This window comes from Dermacentor albipictus, chromosome 2 (assembly GCF_038994185.2).
Source record: "Dermacentor albipictus isolate Rhodes 1998 colony chromosome 2, USDA_Dalb.pri_finalv2, whole genome shotgun sequence".
In the NCBI taxonomy this organism is placed as follows: Eukaryota; Metazoa; Arthropoda; class Arachnida; order Ixodida; family Ixodidae; genus Dermacentor; species Dermacentor albipictus.
Genome location: NC_091822.1, coordinates 61,790,004 through 61,813,586, shown reverse-complemented (window position 1 = coordinate 61,813,586; position 23,583 = coordinate 61,790,004). Strand labels below are relative to the sequence as shown.

Genomic DNA, 23,583 nt, shown 5'->3' with positions numbered 1-23,583 from the left:
TAAACAGACTCATTACTCTGATACGAACGTGGATTTTCCTTGCCTTCTCTTCTGCAGGCTCACAGGATTCTTACCTGCCGTAACAACCTCTATGAGCGTGCAAAGACCATTGTTACCGAGGTGCCCTACACAGGCTACGAGGTGCAGTACGGACTGTTGAAGGAGCCATCAGCTCGTAAGGCGTTTGAAAATAAGGGCAACGTGAATGTCGCCCAATTCGGCCTGGTAGTTTGTCCTGGAGAGCCGTGGCTTGCGTGCTCCCCCGACGGCATTTTCAGGTAATCACTTTTATCGGGTTATTCTTTCCAATAGAAACTCAAACTTTCAGGGATGAAGACGGCAGCGCAGTGCTACTGGAAATCAAGTGTCCGTTTTCAAGACGGCAACAGAGCTTGACCAACAGGCCACTGCTGAAATACCTGTGCGGTCAAGACATTCTGGATTTGAGACGCAGCCATTCTTTCTTCACACAAGTGCAAGTGTGCTTGCACGTGCTCGGTTTGGAGTACTGTTACTTTTACATACAAACAGAAGTGGACTGGCTCACTATCAAAGTAAGAAGAGACGATGCGTTCCTGCCGTCAGCAGTGCCCAAGCTGCGAAACTTTTATTTTGAGCATTTTCCCAGAGCACTGCATGAATGTGCCGACATCTGAGGTGTTTACATCTTTTAGCATTGTCCAAGAACAGAAGTAATATATTAGTTACAAGTACCACGCCATCGCATTCGCAATATAGAACATAGACAACAGTGCCTTTTAATAACATTATTTATTTTTACACATTTGATACATTTTATACAGACATGTACAGTCTTATATATGTCGCAGTAAAGCTAGTCATTTTAAGCCTTTATGTCTATATGAACATTGTGCAATAAACTTTTTCCCCTTTTTGCTGCCTTATTATATCTGTAGTTTGGCAAAAATAGGTTTCTTCAGGTTTGTTAGCACTGCTAGCACGTGAAGAATCTCATCAGCATAGCCAGTCAGCTCGTGTGGTATCCTGCGTGTAATGATATCATAAATTTTGAGCCTCTGAAGCACTCCTTCTGCATGAATGCGCACGGAGGCGGTTTCATATGTGGCATCCACTTCAGACTCCGTGAATTGTGGGCTGGTAGCAAGAGGTGGCATCACCAACGTTGCATCCTGCACGCCAACACCTGTTTTTATGCCTGGAAATCCTTTATCGGCTAAGACGACATCTCCTCGTTCAAGAAGGGACAAAAAACCTGATTCAACAGTTAGCGTCCCATCACTCGTTCTACCTCCAAACCCCTTTGAAAGAAAAGTGATAAGCCCATTCGGAGCTATTCCGACAAGGTACTTGATTGTGTGCCTTTCTTTGTAGTCCGAATACCACATCTTTGTTTTTGAATGCCTGGAGGCACTTCAGTTTCAAGTTCGGTGCAATCTATGACAACTCTGCATTTCGGATAGTGCAGTTTGAAGCATGGAGGTAAAGTGGCCAGAACAGCTGCTTGTGATGGCCAGTATAGCCATTTCCTTGTAGCAGCATGGATGTTCACAAGTAGACCCTTGAAGATACCAGACGCTGTTGTTTTGTGGAAGCCAAAAAGAACACCGAGAAAAGAGAATGGCAGCCCATGCTTAAGTTTGATCAAAAATAACAGAATCCTGTCTTCAATAGACAGCTCATTCAACTTTTTTGGAGCAGGTGGCAGTATGCTTAACAGCAGAGCAAATAAAGAAAAATCAATTGCTGTAAACGCATGAAAGGCGTTTTCATCATGCTGAAGAGATCTGAACCCTGCGCAGAAAGGCTCTTTGCACGCCAGCCTAGTGCTTTTGTCTGAAAATCCTGGACTGCATGAGCTGCCCAAGCCTGTGCTGCACAATTCTTTGTGACTGATGTAGTATGACGCAATTTCATCGCACAACTCTGATATAAATGTGAAGTTCATGCTGAAAGTAGCGCTGCCGCCTTCCGTCATTGTTGAGGCCTGAAACAAGCATTTAAAACCAGCTTAGTACATCAGTCACATTATATGCAACGAAAGGCACAAATTATACGTTATAGACTTTATTTAGCTTACATCGACACGATGTACGTCATCTGCAGAGTGGTTGCAGGCGGACGCACTTAAGTTGTCACTGTAAGGCGGGCTGTCCGAAATCTGTGGTTCGGGGCTTGTGGCACACCCTGTTTCTTGACTGTCACAACTGGGTATCTGTCGTGCCTCCTCTATCTTTTGCTCCTGGCGCTTTTTCTGGCAAAACAAGCGTTATAACACATCCAAACAATATTGGTTCACTGAAGCACCACGACCACCCAACAAAATCTACTCAACGCAAAAAATTAATTGGCATTAGCCCTTTGAGGGTCGATTTTTTATTGCACATTTAAATTCTTCAGAGGGACCTATTTCGAAAAAAAAATTTGCCGTAATTCTTATAGGGTGACCGTAAAGTGAGAAAAATGTGTTTTGCGTTGGCATATATGTACTGTTTATTCATCAAAAACAATAAAAAATAGCAAATAAAGATATAAGAATTTTAAAAAATTGGCGCACTGTTATAGACGATGTCCACACGAGAAAATACACAAGAAGAATGCGCACACGAAAATTTTTCGCAAGTCTCAAATGTTCCTCTTGCACTAATATTTCTTCAACGTGTGGTAGTCCTTGAAGCATGGCTCCACACAGAGCGGTTTGTTGCACTCAGCGCACATGTACCTTGTTTCCTCGCGATACTTTTGCTGCCGAGTGGTGTTGGCGCAGACATGGCACCTCCTCTGGGTACTGCTTCCCTGAGCAGCCGAGGGAGGCTACTTCTGAATAAAGTGCCAAAAAAGGAAACGCATGCACGGCGGCATCCTTCGTATGCGGACCCCTGTGGGCAACAAACGAGCGAGTAACAGGCGGTCACTCTTTGAGTGATAAGAACGAGATAGCCATCAGTTTTGCGAAGGAAAGAAGCAGAAACCACGTGCGGAACAAAACCAAAACCAGCCGCCGCGCGCCCGCGAGGGCGCCAATGCGCGAGCGGTAGCAGACGCTCCGTAGAAAAAAAAAACTATACAACGAAAACCGAAAGAGAGAGACGCGAGAAAAAAATTCCATGTATTCCCACATAGTGGCACATGTCAGCCAAGAAAAAGGAAGTTAGCGCGCGTTTTAAACGTACACACGGCGCCGTAAATAGATCACTTTCGGACCTGCTCGCGGCGCCGTATATTTACGGCTTCGACCCTCAAAGGGCTAGTGACACTACCTCAAGCTGAGGGCAAATTTAATATATACTCTACCTCGCGTAACGGTCACTTGACACAGGCCCAATCGATGTCTTGTACGCAGCGGGAAATATTGAGGGGAAGTAAGCGGGGTGGCCTTCGTTAGATTTCGTGCCACCGACGAAATGTTTGCTGCATATCCTGCTATGTGCTGCAGGTGTCCAGTTGCTACCATCATCTTTGTAAAAGCAACCGATTCAGCGTTAACTCACTTGACATAACGCCAGGACATCAAACAGCTTACCTCTGCCGTCGGACGAGCGCGTTCCAGCGTTGACGCCGTTCTGCTTCATACGGTCGGCTCGGAAACCGGTAAAACTTTGTTCCTGGTGAGTTGCTGTACGTGCTGTTGCAGCCCACTACGCAACAATTCGTGTTGCACTTCTGCATTGCTCAGAAAAGCTGCAGCTACGCGCGAAACACTTGCACAGACACGCTTTCCGAGCGGAAGCGGGCCGGTCGTATCCTGCCAGATCCACGCTCGCCGCCGCGAGGGGCGCTCTAGTAGGCGCGGGAACTACGTTCGCAACCTGCCTATAGAAGGCGTGGGAAAACGGGATCCCGCGGAAATACTTTAAGGTGACGTCAAAAACATACGTTTGTGACATTCATTTTGAGCCTGCAGACATCATAAGCTGTTATGAGCACGTCGTAAATGGTCAAACCGTTACAATACCGCGAGGCAGGTGGACACTGAGGGAGTGCACGATGCCTCGAAATTTTCCAAACATACCTGAGCATTTGTCAAAACCGAAGACGCCCAAGTCAGCAAGAAAACCACCCAAAGTGAGAACAGTGGTTCCTGCCCAAGTTGCTTCCTGCCAAAGTGATGGGAGTTTGTACGACGAAATTGACGCAAATGACGGCGTGGATGGCGGTGAATGCGCCGAAGTAAGCAAGCTAGAAGCTGCGCCCTGGTTTGCTGTTATGCAGGACGGTCAAGCGTTTGAGTCGTGGCATGTGAAGGCTTCGAGCAACCAGGTTATATTCTACAAGCTGGAGGAGTCCGGGGTCATTGTACGCATGGAAAAGTTCGTAGTAATCAGGCACGACTTGACGGTTGAAGTTAGTTAAAGAGCTGTGCTTGTCCCGCCGTGCAGCTACATCGTCGACAACGATAAAATGGAAAACATTCAGACTCAACTAACAAGCCGGAATAATGTAGCAACATTTTTTCTTCGCTACATCGATGCCCTCAAGATTCCTACTGGGTGCAAATGTGAGTTGTTTCCAGGCATTTCATCTTCAATGACGGCTGTGAAAAGGCAGGGTGTGTGGCGAAACAAGAAATACATGGTGCTGTCAGATCAAAGCTTATGCCCTCCATGCAATAAAACAAAAAGAAAACTTGTGGCTAGAATTAAGTGCCGCCCCCAATAAAGCACAAACTGAAGCCACAATGTGAAATTAAGAACCTAAGCAAAAAGTCGATTAGGGCCACTGTCTTTCGCCAAAAAGCAAAAAGACAGCTGGGTACACTGACGCGCCGTTTGTCAGAAGTTTCATTAAGCGAAGTCGACAAAGCAATGGAAAATCTTCCACAAGTGCAGAAACTTGCCTTTCGGCAAGCATTGAAAGCGGCAAAAGCGAAATCGCCACGAGGACGCCGTTATGAACAGGAATGGCTTATGGCTTGCCTTCTGTTCAGATTTTCAAGCCCAAGTGGGCTTCGCGAAGCATGCGGAAGTGGTCAAGTGTGAATGCTGCAGACTTCATATTCTAGTTTGTGAACTCTAAGACAAGTGATTTTCAGCAGCCTATAAGCTCTTAAGAGCTTATAGACTGATGACAAAGATGAAGCTCATGCCACTTCCAACCGTCACAAGGCTGAGACAAATGATAAAAGGAATGCCGTGTGAATTCGGCTTCAACAAGGTATCCCTTGCCAGTGTCGGGCCTTTATGAAGAAGAGAACAGGAGTGCAATGCTATGGAGCCCTGATACTCGACGAGATGAAGGTGCTAGAGGTGGTCGCATTTAACAAGAGTACCTACAAGGTTGACGGCTTTGTTGACTATGGAGATGGCCATGACTCAGAAACAACAGCTGACCACGCTTTGGTCCTCATGTTTGTGCCATTGTTTCACTATTGTCGCGAAACTTGCAATCGGCTGCACCCAAGTTTCGCCCCTGGAAGAGTGCTGGCAAGGCTTGTTTTGGAGCTATGTAAGCACAATGCAGTTGTCGCTGTAATAAGTGATGGTGCCAGCACTAACAAGGCCATGTGGTCATGTTTCGGTATGAAAGGCAACCTTCATGCACCGAAACACAAAGTTGACCATCTTTGTGCGCCTGATCAGCAGCTGTACTTCCTTTGCGATGTTCCCCACATTATCAAGTGTATGGGCACGTTGCAAGTGCTAGGCGGCGCCCTGTCTTTCCGACCCCTAGTGCCATCTGACGAATAGTTGCGCGAAAGTGGTAGGATTACTCACGGTGTCAGCAGCCCGCGCTGCGTGTTTGGCGTCCTGTCAAACGGTAGCGATGGCGCGAAACAGCGTGCCGATATTAATTTTAACCAGGTTTCGGGAATAACAAGATCTTCATAGCTTTTTTCGTGAAAATAATTTAGGGAAAGGAAGTCGTCTATTTGAAGTGGGGCACGTCTACGACGTGAGGGAAGTGTTGAACTCGCACTGATCGGAAGTGAGTGCTAGGTTTATTCCGCAAACGAAAAATAATGCACCAGCGAGACGCGTGAAGCTCAGCGTAAGTTACTTCGTTATCTACGGTGTGGACGCATGAAATTGTAGGCCAAATTGATTCTCGAAGATTGGCGACAGCAGACAAATCCTAGCGGGGAGCTGCGATTGCCGTGCCGGCATCACAGGGAAGTGCAAGGACGCCGCGGTAGTTTCCCTGTGCATACAGGACGGCAAATACGAATCCAAAACATCTCATCCAAGAACGTCGGGCGTACGAACGACTCGTAAGACCTACCAGACGTATTCTAACGTTGCTCTCCCCAAACACAAAAAAAGGGATGAACTTACCAGTTGTGTTAGACTACGCTGGGAAAATATTTTCGCCCAAGTTACTGGAAGTGCGATACTTTTATGTTGCGATTTTTCAGTGCGTGCAAAAGAGGTTCCAATAAACCACGTTGTCAAAAATTTTGGTGATCTCATCTGCCCCTTCATTGATATGCTGGGCGCAGAAGGGTGTATGCCAGCTCAGCCGGCTGCAACCCCTCCTCAAATCTCTTAGCAAGCCCTAGCGCTGTTTGAATGGGAGAGGATTGGGAAAGAGTTCCACAGCTTTACTGCGGTACAGTGTAGGAACAAACTACTTTGTTTGACGCATATCCTGGTACGCACTGCAGGTAGTGGCGTAGCAAGGGGGGGGGGGGGGGGGGGGCTCCGGGTGCAAGGGACCAGTGGGGGGGGGGGTGTCATATACGTCTGGAGACACACGGAAATTGTTGATATCCTCGCCTTCCTCCAATAAACTCGGGGAAGGGGAGGGCAGAAGACCTATGAGCCCCGGGTGCCAGACGACCTAGCTACGCCACTGACTGTAGGTGTCCGTTGCTGCCATCATTGCTGTAAAAGCAAAGAATTCAGCGTTATAACGCACTTGGCATAACGCCGGAACATAAAACAGCTTATGCCGTCGGACGAGCGCTATCCAGTGTTGACGCCGTTCGGCTTCATACGGTCGGCTTGGAAACCTGTAAAACTTTGTTCCTCGTGAGTTGGTGTACGTGCTGTTGCAGCCCACCACTCAATAGCTCGGATTGCACTTCGGCATTGCTCAGAAAAGGCAACAGCTACGCGCGAAACAGTGCACAGACAGGCTTTCCGAACGCAAGCGGGCCGGTCGTATCCTGCCGGTTTCGCGCTCGCCGCCGCGAGGGGCGCCCTAGTAGGCGCGGGAACTACGTTCGCAACCTGCCTATGAGGAATCATCATCTGCGTCACAAGTTTGGCATGGTATGTGGATTTGAATGCTTTTACTTACTTTTCAACCTTAAGCAACTATTGATTGATTTGTGCAATGGAGCACCTTTTTTCATGTAATCTTTTTTTAAATTACAGATCGGTGAACACAAGATAAGCTTTGACCACTACCGAAAACTCCAAGAAGTAGACGACAAACAGCAGCTCCAGGTGGTACTGAAGTTGACAAAAGAGCATGTAAGCCCGGACAACCTACGAAAGATGAATGTGAGACTGGCTGTACAGGCAAACAAAAATGCCATATCTATATGTATTTCGTCGTTAACTACTCTTTATTTATGTGCATCAGTGAACGTTTATAAAAATAAAGCTGAAAAATTTTCCAATATTTTGTTCTCAGCTTCCCAGCCGTAGCACCGCCATTGGGCTAAAGGTCTACAAGCGGTTAGAGGAGCCTGATCTGAAAGACTGCCATGGAACTGCTAAATTCACCGTCATTGTGAACAACCTGTTCGATGCCCTCATTGTGAAACTCTCCTGGCTTGGAATACGAATTTCATCAAGGAAATTGAGGGGAAAATATTATTGTGTACCTTCTGTTGCATTGTTGTTAAAGGAATTTGCTTGGTGGTTCATTTTAAAGGTCATCCAAGAGTTCCTTGATGCTGTAAATGAGACCGAGGAAAACGATATTGCCAAAGGGACAGTGAAGTTTGAGTCACAAGTTACTATGAAGTCTTTTCTGGTTACACTTGCGTCAGTATGGGACCTTGTAGCAGACCTCTGTAAAGGAGCGCATTATGTGCTCACGGGCAAACTTAACCAAGATCCTCTAGAGGTACGCATTACAGTTTGTTTGTTTATAACCTTGATGTTTGTGCAGTTTGCTTCAGGAAGAAACACCTTGTCATTTCATTTTTTTTCAGACGTTTTTTGGTGTGACAAGAAGCTACGGAGGTGATGAAGATCACCACACTCTAGTCAGCTTTGCACACATATATTGGCTTCTGAGCCTGTATACCCCATAGTACTTGTGTCACAGGGAATGTGAATGAGGAAGAGACCTTTGTGCTTGCCACTGTAGCCGACAGTATGAAAAGGGGAAGGAAGGACAAACTTTCGTCCCATGAAAGACTCCAGGAGAATGTAGGAGCAAAGTTGGCGGAGATATGTTCTGCTAAGCATAATGCAGCAGTAACAGCACCTGATCATGGATACTCCACACCAGCAGCACAGGACTGTGTTATTTACTACTTGTGCGGCTACCTTGTTCACTCTTTTCTCAAACATAATAGGTGCTCTGACTGTATACGTAGCATCCAGTCCCAAAATGCAGTGCCCATGCATTTCTCACTTTGGAAACGGCACTTAAGCTTGGATGCCTCACGTTGCCATCATGGGAACTTTTCTGCATGTTTTGAGGCATTGAAAACAAGATTTCAGATAAGTAGCAAAGGAACCGGTTCTGTTCTAACACTTTTTGGGCCCTTCTTGACGCACTTGGGGACTGTGATGTAACAAGTGTCGGTTGTCTCATTCACAAGGACACCACTACTGCAGAGCTTCTTCATTCATGCATTTTGCCTCAAAAGATGCCTGCAAGAGCCTCAGCTCTTCAGAAAAGCTCGCATCTGCCAGAAAGAAGGTCAAGCTAATGTGAAGGCTTCATGCACAGATCCATCAATGTAAACAGGTTTCTTATTATAAATATGTCCTGTAAATAATTTACCTGCTGCATTCCCTTTCACAACACCAAACAAAAATTACAAGGCATTTTTTCTTGCTTCCTTGCTGGTTGTTGAATTTGTAGGCTTTCCCGGAGTTTTTTGCCCACGTAGGACGTGTTCAGGTAATGGCGTTTTTCACTGGTCGACCTGGAGCGGCCGCCGAAATCCTCGAGCGAGCGCTCGGGTTTCACAAATCCGAATCGGCCAGCGGAGCGCAAAACGCTCCGCGGGGGATCACACGTGAAGTCTGCGTACACGTCGCACAACCCGGTTCCGGAAACCATGCCCGACTTCCGCTCTGTACGTTTCCACGGCAACCAAACTGTCCCCCGCGCATAATTTGACCGTGGCAGTCGCAGAGTCCGTCATTTCCATGTCGCGCCCGCAAGGTTTGTGTATGGACAACGTGCATTCGCTGTCGTCCGAGCTCTCATCGCTAAACGCGAGCTCTGAAACAGCACCGAACGCAGCCATTTTGCGAAGCAACACAATGGGCGCGTTAAGTTAACGCGCTCCGAACTCCAAAGGAGCACGCTCGAGTGCGCTCGAGTGCGACGCCTTCCGAGCTTAACTTAACGGCCATCTACGCTGACTGTTTTCGGGTGCACGAACGCGCCGTCTGGCGAATGTTATGTTGCTTCCGCATCCGCTATCGCACTTCGCGCGCTTTTCGAAAATGGCCCCGCCGACCGTACTCCTGTGGTTCGGTTTTCCGCTAGGGGGCCAACGGAGACGCATGTGCTTCGTTTGGGCTCCGTGTTCGAGCTAATGCTGCGAAGGAAAACAGCAGGATACGTCAACGCCGACACACGGACAATAAGCGTGAGTGCATAAGGCACCTTTCAAGACCTCTTTTAAGCAAATCGGACCTCAGGAACTGAGCTCCGACTGTCTCAAGCCACCGTCGCCCCGGCGCCCTAACTTACCCGAACGCCAGGCCTAGCGCGGCGCGAACGCCTCGGCGACAGTCATGGAGTACGCCGTAGTTGGGACTAACGCCTCCCCAGCTGAATTCGATACGACCGATTGCAAAACGATTGTTTCCTATCGCAATCAGAACCCCAAAGCTGAGTCATTAACAGCTCAGAAGCCAAATAAGCAGACCGAGAAGCCGCAGGCGCAACCTCTCCCTCCACTGCATCCTAAGAAACTGCTTCCCCGACGCCCGGAGGAGGACTATAAAATCATCTACAGACCAACGGGTGGCGCAGATTTCACGCGCTACGCCGATGAGTCCATCAGGCACGCGATCGCGACAGCGAGCGGCATCACAGCGACCGAGGCGGATAAAGACCAATCTAGAACAAATTCTGCAAAAAAAATGTGTTCACCCTATCGACGCCGGTGCAGGCAAACGCACTACGCTACGTCGCAGTCAAGCAAATCAAGACAGAAGGCCAGACGTCTTCATGACGTCGTACATCGCCCCTCCGGACAGGGCCCTGCAAGGCATCATCTATCGGGCTTACGATGGCGAAACTCAACAAGAAATGATGACAGAATTCCGCGAAAGAAACCCTGAAATCGTACAAGCACGAACCATGGGAAGAACATCAAAGTCCCTTCTGCTCCACTTCGACGCGGACGAACTACCAGATAACACCGTATACTTCGGAGTCCTGTACCCAGTTTACCCCTTCATTCCGAAAGTAGAGGCGTGCACGAACTGCAGAAGAGTCGGACACAGAAGAGACGTATGTCCGGAGCCACCGCTACAACGGTGCACGTACTGCGGCAACCAGCACCTAAGGAAGAAATCTGCGACCCAGTTTGCATTGTCTGCGGACGAGGGCACCGCACAGGCGATAACAGTTGCAAGAAACTATTTAAACGACCCCAAACGAAAACATCGGAGGACCAGTCAAGATCCAAATCCCGGACCTGCGACGACGCAACATCCACCCAAAGGAAGGACCGCTCGAGCTCCTTCCCGTCCTTGGACAGCGAACGCAGCAGCAGCCGCAGCAGAGGTGGCAACGGCACCAGCAGCCGGACTCAGAGTCCCGGACCGAAACAGGTGAGCTGGGCGGGAGTGGCCTCTCCCGGTAAGGGGTCCAAGCTGCAGTCATTACAGTCTAAACTCGATCAGGCACTCCCCACATTCATATGCTCACGGACCGAATCAAACACTTTGAACAAGAAAATAGTAAACTAAAAGCCCCCACAAAATCTAAGGACCCTCTTCCAAAACCACTCCCAATGCCGGAGGTCACAGAAATGAAAACTACTGTGGCCGCATCAGTCGAAACACCAGTAAGCGTAGTAAGCAAGGAAAAAACATCTCGCAAAATACTAGCAACAACTGACGTAATAAATCCCTCACTGGAAGATAGAGTCCCAAAACTCGAACAAAAAGTGGAAGAGCACAGCCAGAAACTCGATAACCTAACACAAAAAGTTGACAATCTAACACAAAGCCTCGAACAACACATACAGGATGTAAATCACAATTTCGGAGTACTGGACACCGTTTTACAGGAAATATTACGTCGGCTTCCCCCGTCAGCTCAAGGGGCGCCGATCGATCGATCCCAGCAAAATGGCCAATCCTAAAACCATAACAATTTGGCAGTGGAACTGCAGATCTATGCACAACAGAAAAGCACATCTGCAGTAACACATTCAATCGCAATCCGAAAAACCTGACGTAATTGCGATCCAAGAACCCAGGACGTCTCGACTAAAACTGCCAGGGTATCGGGCAGTTCTGCCATGTCACATCGCAGAACAGCCATTAACCACTGCGATGGTACATAGAAACCTTACCGCGGTTAACCACGAGATTCAAGACGTAGAGCTCGACTGTATATTAATCGAAATTCTACCTAGTAAAAGAAACTCCTCTGTTCATAGTTAACGCATACAGCCACCCCAGGGCACAGGCTGGACCAGCGAAAGCCGCTATACTCAAAGCCCTACAAATCGCAGGCCAAAACCCAATCCTAATTGTGGGCGACTTCAACGCTCAACACGTGCAATGGGGACACGCAACAATATCCAGGAAAGGCACGGCCCTAATAGATTTTATCCAGCAAAGAGGGCTAACCCAATACACGGACTCCATGCAACCTACCAGGATAGGCAACAGCGTGAACGGGGACACGTGCCTGGACCTCACGATAGGCAAAAATCTCGCAGACTTAAGCTGGAGCAACACCAGACAAAATCTGGGAAGTGACCATTATATCATAACGTCTAAAATCGTCATTGGCAATCTCAAACCCAAACCCAGAAAAAACAGAATCACCGACTGGGACAAATTTAGGACGATCCTCGGCCAAAATCAGGAACCGATCGCAGACCTGGAACAGTGGACACAAACCCTCCTATCATATGTGGGAAAGGCCTCTAAAGACGTAATACATGACCTAGGCGTAAATACGATTGACATGTGGGAGGCAAGGCAAAGCCTAGAAAAAAGATGGCTTAAAGGGATAGTGAATAAAAAATTTGTTGCCGAGATTTCTGTCTCCAGTGATAGCTGTCGCACCGAGAGCGACCAAAACAACACTCTTTCTGAGGAGAAGTGAGCGAAAAGTAATTATTTTAGTGAATATTTCTCAAATCACAGCACCTACCGGCCTCCTCCGAAAGCTCTGGCAAAACCGGATATCACGTCACTCTTACCCACCTCGAGACCCATTGCGAGCGATCGTCCACACTGAGCGCGCGAAGGGGCGAGTTGACGTTTGCAGCAACGCGCTTTTTTTGTTCAGCCGTCCTATTCGTACCGCTTACTCGTGTGAGCTGTTGGAAAACCTCGTCTTTCATCTCGTGGATTTGTGGTTTGATGTGTGGAGCAGCCGTGTCAATGCCGCAAAATGCCGAGGGTCTGCTGTGCGCATGTGAAAACGGCAGGCAGCGGTAGTCTTTTTCTCGCGTACTTGTTCACGCTGTATTTTTGCGCACAGGTGCCGTTTGACCGTAATTTGTCGTTTGTACGACGTTCTGAGCCAGATGTTTGGCCACTTCTGCCAGAATGAATCGAAATCCGCATGGTCTGAAACGACGGCTGACAAAAAAAAAAAAAAATCGCCGACATGAGACTGGTGGCGCCATCTCGTGTGCACCAAGCGAAGGATTGCTAGGCTACGATGAAACAACGGGACGCCGAAACCGCTGCGCATGTACTCGTTCACTCTGTGAATAACAAGACGCTCCCTGCTTACAGAGGCGCATTTCAGTCACTGCACATGCCTGGCTTTAATCTTCACCCGTTGCTTAATCGCATCTATTCTCAAAACAGCTACTTGCACGCATCAAGCACCTGCCCCGCGAGAGTCGGCAGCCGACTGTAAATGCTCACGCCGCCGGCCACACCTGCTCCGATGGCGTAGGTACAGGGAGGTCTACACGCGTCAATAGAGAGTTTTAGTATTTGGGACGCAAGGCGTTGGGGCCCCAAGCGCTTGGGTGCGTTTGCGTACGCAAGCAGAAACGTGTTATAGGTTAGCGGCCCCAAACGCAAACCGCAATGAGGTCGCATGCGCTCGCAGCACCACCAACGTCTGATCGTTGCTGCGTTATCATGTTATAGAATATGAAATGAAGCATATGAAGTAAAGTACATTAAACTCTTTTTATTAGAAGCAGTTAATAGAGAGGTTTACAGCGTCCGGTAATCGGGTAAACGCAGGCTGGGGCGTTGGGGCGGAGCCATGAACTAGAGCGGCCTGCATGGTGCTGCCACCTGGTGGCGCAAAGCTCTAATAGACAAAAACAGCTAATATTGCAGTAACCAAGTGTATTTTACTTTGCTGCGAATATAAATTTTTGGCAGCAACACAATTAAGCCAGTGCCGATAATTTACACCAGCAGCGAACTAGAATAGACTTGGTTACAGCAATATTAGCTGCTTTTGTCGATTTGAGCTTTGCGCCGCCAGGTGGATGCACCAAGCAGGACGCTCCCATTTATGGCTCCGCCCCAACACCCTAACTGCGTTTATCCGAATACCAGACACGCTATACCTCTCTAATACACATAAAAACGACGTCTGTCGACACTTGGCGAAATATTTATTAGATTATCGACCCGCTAGCTACTCGTAAGTTCTCCTACACCGCAAGAGTCACGTAGGTAACGTGACCTCTTAGGGGCAGCGATGTTTTCGGCCGCTCCAGCAACCCAAGGACGCAAGTAGACGTAGCGGTCTGCGCATGCGCAGTAACGTCGCCCCTAGTTCTTGCGTACGCAAGCCGCTTGCGTCCCCAACACTAAAACTCCCTAATATCTTCAACGATTTCTACGTTTTTTTTTCTTTTTGACTGTGTGTACTCACGGCACCTGTATTGTGCATGGGTGGCTTTCATGTTTTACGCGCGAGCAGCTACCCATCCAAGCGGGCGGAGCAAGCCGGTTTGCGCAGAGCGCAGAGTAAATTCCTTACGTCGCCTGACATTGCATAGCCTGAGGCATAAGCGTCCTCGCTCTGTTGAAGCCAAACATGGCAAAGCGTTCGCGTAAGCGAATCACGCTGGGCGCAAATGAGGCGTGCGCCTCTCGTCTCGCTAACTCGTTCGTGACAGGTGCAAGCTTGTGATCCGAGCCGCAGGAACCGCGTTTATATCTGGTTTCCACCTATGATGCCGCCCCTGATCTCTCCAGGCGAACGCGTGTACATGGAATGCACAGTGTAAACACCACTTCGCTGGTCCAGACCACGGTGTAAGAATACTATATTTAGGTGTTGACACTGGCCGCCCGCCGCGGCGGAGAGCGCGCACAGATTGTGTTCGCCCTCTAGTACATGCGCCGACCGCAGCGGCGCGGGGGCGCTACGGAGCATAAAGCCCCTCAATCTCCCAAAGTAGCGCCATTGGGCGCGTTAAGTTAAGGCGCTCGAGCGCGCTCTAGCCAGCAGAGCGCGCTCTTTTAAGCTTAACGACTAAAAAGCGACTTCCGGTGCGTGATTGCGGAGCGCGCTCTACGCGCACCATCCTGGAAACGGTGCGCGAGAGCGCGCACCTGCTACGGCTTCCGGAAAAATGACGTCTTTCCTACTCTTTCCACCAATGCAAGTCCGTTCTCCTTGCCCACTCGTTCCTCTCGCCGCCGCGCTGCCGGCCGTCTGAAGCTGCTGTCAGGCGAGATCGGCAACGTGTTGGCGCGCATTGAGCTTGCATCGCATCGTAAGCTGCTGCTGCTGCCTCCGTCGCCGCGCGTCAAGTTCTTCTACCTCTTCATCGTCTAAACAAGGGCTGCAGAAGTACGGTCGGCGGGGCCATTTTCGAGAAGCGCGCGAAGTGCAATAGCGGATGCGGAAGCAACATAACATTTGCCAGACGGCACGTTCGTGCACCCGAAAACAGTCGGCGAAAATGGCCGTTAAGTTAAGCTCCGAAGGCGTCGCACTCGAGCGCACTCGAGCGTGCTCCCTTGGAGTTCGGAGCGCGCTAACTTAACGCGCCCATTCACTTCTCTCCTCCTCCGCTCGGCGCGGCCTCGACGGTGGCGCCGCCGGCAGTGGGCCTGCCGTAGCAGACGACGGCTAACACGCTACGGGAGGAAATCTGCGGAAAAGTTCGTTCGAGTCCTGCGGAGCAGTTTTTTCAATCTAGATCTTGCTTTGTCAGTCGGTAACTGGCCTTAAGAATGTCGTGTCGGATTTGCGGAAGAAATAGAGAAAAGCACCATTATTCAAGGCGTATTTAAGGCGTAAAGCGCGCGCACGTTGAAAGTTCGTGTTGCTGAAACACGACACAAGCACGCGGTGTGCTCAGACACGCGAGTAATTACCAGAGTTTCAGGTTTTGACAGTGCGAAAGTATGTGCACGTGGTTTCGTAGGTTAATTTACGTACCTGCAGGATGCTTTTGTTCGGCCGGCGCGTGAGAGATTCCGACTGTCTGCGGTCAGCAATGCCTGGCAGCAGGGCCGTTTCTGTTCCGCGCCTTTTACAGATGTACGTAGCTCATGCACAGGTTGTGGTGGCCATGAGCAACGTTTTCACACATAGGCGGTACAGATAATTTTAACAACTTACCAGCATATGAAATCGTTATTTATTTATTACAGTGCAAATGGTTAGAATTTGATAGAAAAGAAAGAAGGAACTTGATGGGACAACTGGAAAGAGGTTCAGAAAATAATTATCCCCCTCCCTCATTGGCACCAGCAACACTTTTGTTGAAGTGCTAATTTTATCTCTGTATACTACGTGCGTCTGTATTATTTGCGTTGTAAGTTTTCACAAGGAAGCAGTGTTGCGTTAACTGGAACAGTCAAGGCACACAAGACAGAAGAAAAGTTGATTCTTGGGTTTTACATCCCAACACCACGATCTCATAAGGCACGCCATAATGGGGGCTCTGGATTAATTTTTTTTGCAGCTGGGGTTCTTTAACGCACCCCCAATGCACTGGACACGGGCCCGTTTTGACACGGGCGTCAAAAGAAGAGGTTGGAGGAGCCGTGTCACTTAACAAAGCCGCGCGTTCTTTGCCACTTGCTCGAAGTCAGCCCGCCCGATCTTGTGAATCCACACTTTTCTTCGTTTTGCGTTGCGCCCGGCGGATGGTAAAACAAAAAGCTTTTTGCCGTCACTGGGTCTGTTGTGGCAACCGTAGGCGCAGCAGCACGGCATCGTAATTAAGCACTCGGCCCTAACACATTGTATAAAACTACCGCGCTCCTTCAAACCGCCTGCCGTACTTCGTCGCGGAGGCCCAAAAATGGGGGTCGCAGCGCGCTGGAAAGAAAAGATATACAAAAGCGCGGCGCCTGCTCTGCGCCGGAAAGAAAAAAATATACAAAAGCGCGGGGCCCGCTTTCACGTGACACAGATTGGCCAATGGGGGAGCGGAGGAGGCTGGGGCGACAGGAGGAGCGGAGGAGGAAGCGCCTGGGTGAGCGGGGTGGCGGAAAGATCTAAGAATGGCGCTACTTTTGGAAAATTGAGGGGCTTTAACGGAGCAGAGGCCCTTCGCTTTCGGTGCGGCAAGCGGCGTGCCCAGAGCCGTATATTCCCTTCTCCGGCGTGCCCTGCTTTAGGTGCCCTTTTAGGCTGCGTTGGTCGATGTTTTGGGCTGAAAGAGTGCACCACAAGCTGTGAACACCACGATCTCAGCTTCCACGTCGTCAGCTTCCATCGTGGTCGAGCAAATTTTGCGAGAACTAGCTTTTTGTGTCGCGGTTTGGCACAAGCCGGATTGACAGTTGTGGAAACGCACGTGGTGGCGCGGGCCGACGCCATGGACGGTCGTCGCGGCCTATGTGCATTGTGTCTGTGATCTGTTGTTTGTTGCTGTGACACACCTGTCAACTTCAGCCGGGTCCAGAAGTCTGCTAGACGCAATTATGGGTAAGATGTGCTTCGTACCCAACTGCAGTTCGGGCTACCGGAGTTGTCCGGATCAAGTTTCACTTTTTAAAGCTCCGTCGGAGCCTGCTCGCTTAGAACTTTGGCGCCGGGCAATTCCCAGAGCAGATAGGATATTGCAACCGAGCGACCACGTCTGCGCGAAGCACTTTCCCGAGCATATGATATCAAAATCGTACTATGCCGAGTTCAATGGCAAGGTACTTTTAAATGTACCGAAGAAGATCCCGGTGCTGTCGGCGAATGCTGTGCCCAGTATTTTTCCCGGGTGTCCGAAATATCTGACAAAACCAACAAGGTCAAGAAAGCCTCCTAGAAAACGACTGTCTACGGCCACGTGTGGCGATCAGTCAAGCAAGCGGCCCGCTCCCGCCGCTGTCGCACTGCCCGTTGGGACGGTCTGTGAAAAACAAAAAGGCACCGATCCATCATCGAGCCCTCAGAAGAAACTGCAGACATGTGAGTGGAGTGATCAAGGAACGTGCCCTTCTCCCACCATGGAACTTGGAGGCACCTCCTCAAGTGCCACCTCCGTCTTCCTTGGCGTTCATGACGTTAAAGTTTGTTCTCTTCTGCACTGCTCCGGGTACTTAATATTCTAGGTGCTTAGTGTTCCCTGTACATAACTTTCTGCTAACCGTATCGGTCCTCCCGGCATGCCATAGATACCTATAGGTGCCCCTGGATAACGAGATACAGTTGCTTGCAATACAGGTTAATAGTAACTGCCCAGCCCAGGACATTAAATAATTTAGCTGTTGTTAACATAGAGCATGATTAAGCCCTTAGCTTATGAAGCAGTCCGCGAAACTTTTGCCTGTAGCTTTTTGGGTTTGGCTGCTTTTGATAGTAGCATATGTTTTATAACAATACCTTAAATCCATTTGCACTGATATAATTTCTCTCATTTTTCGTCAGGACAACCGCACGAGTCCACATTAGGGTGGTCCAGATGGATTGTGTCACGTCCAGACTGAAGCACCATTGGCAGCATGCAGCAGCCTCGGATTAGTCGAGGAAAGTCACGAGGGAGTGTCTGTCAGCGGCCAAGATGAAAAGGAACCGCTCACATTTTCATGTCTCTCGAGTTATGTATCCAGCATTCAACTTCCTGGAACCTCGTGGGCAACACAAGTTGTTGATAGCTTTGGTGTGGAGGCTGTAGTCTTCACGGAAGTGGCTTTGGCGAAGAAACGCGACCAGGCACCTTTCCTGAGGAAGTCATTAGATGCTACAGTTTCATCCAGCGGAATGCTGTCACTGCGTGCCTTCATTTATGGTCACCCTATAACTGTCAACGCCATAAGCGGCGATGTTGTTCCATGCGGCCTAAGCGACTTGGAGAGTGTGATTCACAAGTTTCACAACCTGCACGTATGCGCTGGTGGCCCCGGTGGCGAGATGTACCACAACATCCAACCCGAATAATAATAATAATATTTGGGGTTTTACGTGCCAAAACCACTTTCTGATTATGAGGCACGCCGTAGTGGAGGACTCCGGAAATTTTGACCACCTGGGGTTCTTTAACGTGCACCTAAATCTAAGCACACGGGTGTTTTCGCATTTCGCCCCCATCGAAATGCGGCCGCCGTGGCCGGGATTCGATCCCGCGACCTCGTGCTCAGCAGCCCAACACCATAGCCACTGAGCAACCACGGCGGGTAACATCCAACCCGAGTGTGCATATATCGACGCATGTGGCGTGTGGCGGCACAGAAACTGCATGTTATTTTCTGAACAAGCAAGTTGCGACCGTTGCGAAAGATTGAAAGACACACTCCGGATACATTACTCCCGTATGAAGAAGAGAGGAGAAATGAAGCACATTCGTCTTTTAAGCAGCCCTTCCAAAAAAGCCCGCATTGACCTTTTGCGGAAGGCAAGAATTTCCTGCTACAGGTCCAAAGTGCGACTTCTAAAAGGAAAAAAAAAGCTTGAGGCGGAACTGAGCAAATGCAAAGCCAAGCTTAAACAATTAAGTGATGAAACACTTGACCGCATTTCTCGTGATGCGAACCTTACTGAGGCACAGCAGCTTGTGTTAAAGGAATGTGTGGCTGCCGGCAAGACTGGTTCTAAGAAGGGACGACGATACTCGGACAGCTGGATCCTGCTTTGCTTGCTCCTTCATATCAGGTCACCAGCAGCCTACAGGTTCCTGATGGAAAACGAAGTGCTCGCATTGCCGTCAGTCCGAACAATACGCCGGTATGTCTCTATGGTGGGATTTAAGTCGGGATTTGACAGCAAGTTCTTTTCTGCTCTGAAAAGGAAAATAGAAAAAATGGACGACTTCAAGCGACATGGGATTATCATGTTCGATGAAATGCAGGTTAGAAAAAGTAAACGTGTCAATTCTCGCACGATGACATATGTAGGGCTGGCAAAAGACGCTGGAAACGCTGATGAGCTCGCTGATCACGCCCTCGTTTTCATGTTCTGTCCTTTTGGCGATAGCTACGCTCAACCTATAGGGGTGTTCGCTGCAAAAAATGCAACCAAAGGCTCCATTCTCGCTCAGTTGCTTCTCCAAGCTATTGTGATGCTCGAAGAAGCCGGTGCAAAGATTCATGGGTTTGTCTGTGATGGCGCGTCAACAAACAGGAGCATGTGGAACATTCTAGGTGTTAATGGAAGCCTCAAGGAGAGCTGCAACTCGTTCACGCAACCAGTTGACCCTGAAAGAAAAGTTTTTGCGTTTTCTGACACTCCACACTTGTTTAAGTGTGTGAGAAATAGACTTAAGCAGCAGCGATACTTGAAAAACGAAGGACAGTGGATCAAGTGGGAGTACTATGCTGAAGTCTACAAGGAAGACGTTGCCAACGCGGGGGGCCTAAAAGTCTGCCCGAAAATAACGCACTCTCACATATACCCGAGTAACTGTGAGAAGATGCGTGTGAAGTTAGCCACCCAAGTCTTTAGCCGCTCCATGGCGGTGGGTATTCAGTTTTATCGGGAACAAGGTATCCGCAAACTCATAGGCAGCGAGAAAACTCAAGAATTCACGTTGTTTTTAAACAATTTGTTTGATGCACTGAACAGGCGATTTCTAGCAGAAGGGATCACAAGGAACAGCCGAGACCTCGCAATTCTCAAGCATGGAATTGACTGGCTGGACAGCTGGGAAAGAGAACTGGAAAGTGGCAACATTATAAACGACATGTTCTTGACAAAGAGCACTTGCGAGGGACTTCGAGTCACATTGAAGTCCACTTTGGATCTTTGTGAGGTGCTGCTTGATTGCCACAACTTCAAATATGTCCTAACCAACAAAATGAACCAAGATCCTATCGAGCGGTTCTTTGGCAAAATACGGTTGGCAGGAAGCCAGAATGATCACCCTTCGATGCCCACCTTTATGCAGCTTTAGCAGACGCTGTCGATCTACAGTATCCTTAAACCTCCGAAGTATGGCAATTGCAAAGTCGTCGAGGGTGAGGAACCATTGCTGGATGCGTCATATTTCAGGGCTCTCATTAGAACAGACGACAAAGTGGCATCATGCCCTGGATTCATCAATCAAATTAAAGAAAAGCTAGACGATCTAGTTTCAGTAGAAGACTGGGAATGTGAAGATATCGTTCGGAAACACAAATCAGACGGAGGGCAAATTACAGACTGCATACTTTATTATGTCACCGGTTTTTTGTGCAGAAAGATGCGAAGAGTTACCAGCTGCGCTGCTTGCTTGTCAGCCTTCAGCGTAAAAAATAATTCTTTTGCTGAAGCAGCTCTAACAAATGTGAAGACCAGAGGGGGTCTTACCCACCCTAACGTCAACATATTTGACCTTCTAAAGCATACGGAGCGGTTTTTTGTTGACTATGCAGACTGCCACACGGTGTACTGGGACACCATAGACGCAGTGATAGATACATACACGATGACATTCCCATGTGCTGATCACAAGGAAGAAGTACTCGCACAGCTCCTCCACTATTACGTCAGCATGCGTATGAGGCAGCATTGTAAGCACACCAATGCAGTCATGACAAAGCAGTGTCAAGAAAAAAACAGGCCAAGCTGTGCTCATCCTAGATGATAGAGGATGATTCGCTCAGTGTATCGTCCAAATAAACGAATGCAGTGATCATCACAATTGCAGTCACGGTCTTGGCTCTTGATTACACGAAAGTAGCCCAGTAGGTTGTGATTCACTGTGTTTTGTGCGTAACCTAGTGACTACAGGAAATCACATCTCTCAGAGAGGCTACTTGTAGTAATAAATTTGTTTGTTCAACAGAATGGCTATTCAGGCCGCATTTGAGCAAAAAAAAAAGCAAATTGTGCTGTTCATATCCCGAAGGGGCATATGGGCATTAATAGATGCCGCAATGGAGGGCTCCAAACTTAGACCACATGGGATTCTTCACATCACACAGCACACGGGCACCTTTTGCGTTGTTTCGCGGCCACCGCAGCCGGCATTACACCTACGTTCTCGGGCCTAGTGCTAGAGACAACCACTCAGCATCGTCGGTGCCGACCTGAGGGATAAGATTGGCAGAAACAACGCCAGTGGCATTTCCAGTAACTATTTGCGTTTCGCGTACCTAATTGTGGACTGCACTTGCTATTAAAAAGCCGAAAATACACACTTGGATTTTTGTTTTGGTCCCGGCGTTCGCGTGTATAGCGGCAGTGGCGTTCTGCAATACAGCACAAGAGCGCGGGTTCTATTCGTGGCTGCGGAGTAAGTATTTCTGATGCAGGCGAAATGCGGAAACGTCCTTGAGGTTTCTGTGCAAATTAAAGAACTCCAGGTGGCCGAAGTTAACCATGTTCTCAACACGGCGGTCATCTCGCAGCATTGGCGCAATACACTGCTCAAGCAATGCTTGAATGTACGCGTAGGCTCTTCAGGCCAAATGTGGGCGCGTTGAGTCCGACCTTTTATATTTAAGAGGCAGTGTAGTTAACTATGCTCACAGCAGTCGTGCGGATCAACGAAAAAAAAATTTGCTATGAACGCATTTCGATAACGAGCTCGGAAGCAGCACAGGGCTGCGTCCTCGCTGCTGTTCCGCCCATTCATGCAGTCTCAGCAAGAAAAACACGAAGTAGCCCAAAATTATTTGGTGTCGACAGCAGTTTCAATCCTTCGTTGTCTTGCCGCACTTCACAAAGCACGCGTACACGCAGCGGTACCGAAAGATCCCGTGGCATCTGCATTACGGCTGCTGAAGCTCGGCGACTAGGGGCCCCGGGTGCGTAGCGCCATCTGTCAGCGTTCGAGAGAAGCGCAGGGAGCGGCGAACAAGTCCTGGTCGCGCCGCCGAGCGCAGTGTCAACACCTAAATGTATTCTTACACCGTGGTCCAGACTCTCTCGGCACCGCGGAGGGGGACTGCTGCAGCGGGTCGTCGTCAATTTCGCTTGAAGACGCGGACGGATGGTAGGCATCCGCCTTTATCGCTCGTGGTCGTTCAGTAGGCCACTCATCCAAGTCGGAGTCATAAGTTCCGCTCATGCTATCGCTCTCACTAGAACCAGACTCCTTTCTGCTAGAACTTTGCATTTTGCACTGCGCAGCGCGAGGAAAACAAAACAGCGCAGCCGGCCAGCTCGCTCCGCGGCTGCTGAGGGTAGGTGTGACGTCAGATCCGCCGGCTTGTTGTCCGGAGTGCTTTGCGAGGGACGCGGTGGCCGCTCATAGAGAGTCACAAATAAAGCCATCCGCTCAAAAGTAACCCGAATAATGACTATATACTATAGCAATCGTGTCTTAGGAATGCAACTGTGGGGCTTTCTCTATATTCTTCGATTTTTATTCTGTATCCCTTTAAGAAAAAATACAACAAAAAGCTTAGACACAGGATACTCACACTCACGGAAGAAATTCAACACCACTCCGCGGAACTCGCAAGACAGCAGTGGAACCATATCTGCAAAAATGTAAATGGCAATCTAGGCACGAGAGAGACGTGGAATCTTCTGCGGCATTTCCTTGATCCGGAATCAAACAAAGCTACGACTCAAAAGGAAATCACCAAAATTTTAAACATAGACCCAGGCACGGATCAAGAGGTTATAAACACGCTACAGCAGAAATACTTCTGCACAACTCGAGAGACGAAGTCCCTACCCGATTATAAAGGACAACCTAACCCCATCCTGGACGCTGACATAACGATGGCGGAAATAAGAGCAGCCCTCCTTAAGATACGCACGACATCCGCTCCGGGAGAGGACTTCATTAACAATAAGACACTCAGAAACCTAGACGCCGCTTCCATCACAGCCCTCACGGACTTTGCGAACGAGTGTTGGAGGGAAGGAAAACTCCCAGCGTCTTGAAAACATGCCATCGTTAAATTCATCCCAAAACCGGGCAAAAAGCTCGCGCTCGAAAACCTCAGACCTATTTCGCTT

The 23,583-nt window shown here is 49.0% G+C and overlaps 1 pseudogene; it reads right to left on the bottom strand.

Annotated features, from left to right (window-relative positions):
- Window positions 1–522: 522 nt before the first annotated feature.
- LOC135909012 (uncharacterized) lies at window positions 523–9,168 on the bottom strand (annotated as a pseudogene).
- Between the last annotated feature and the right edge of the window lie 14,415 nt (window positions 9,169–23,583).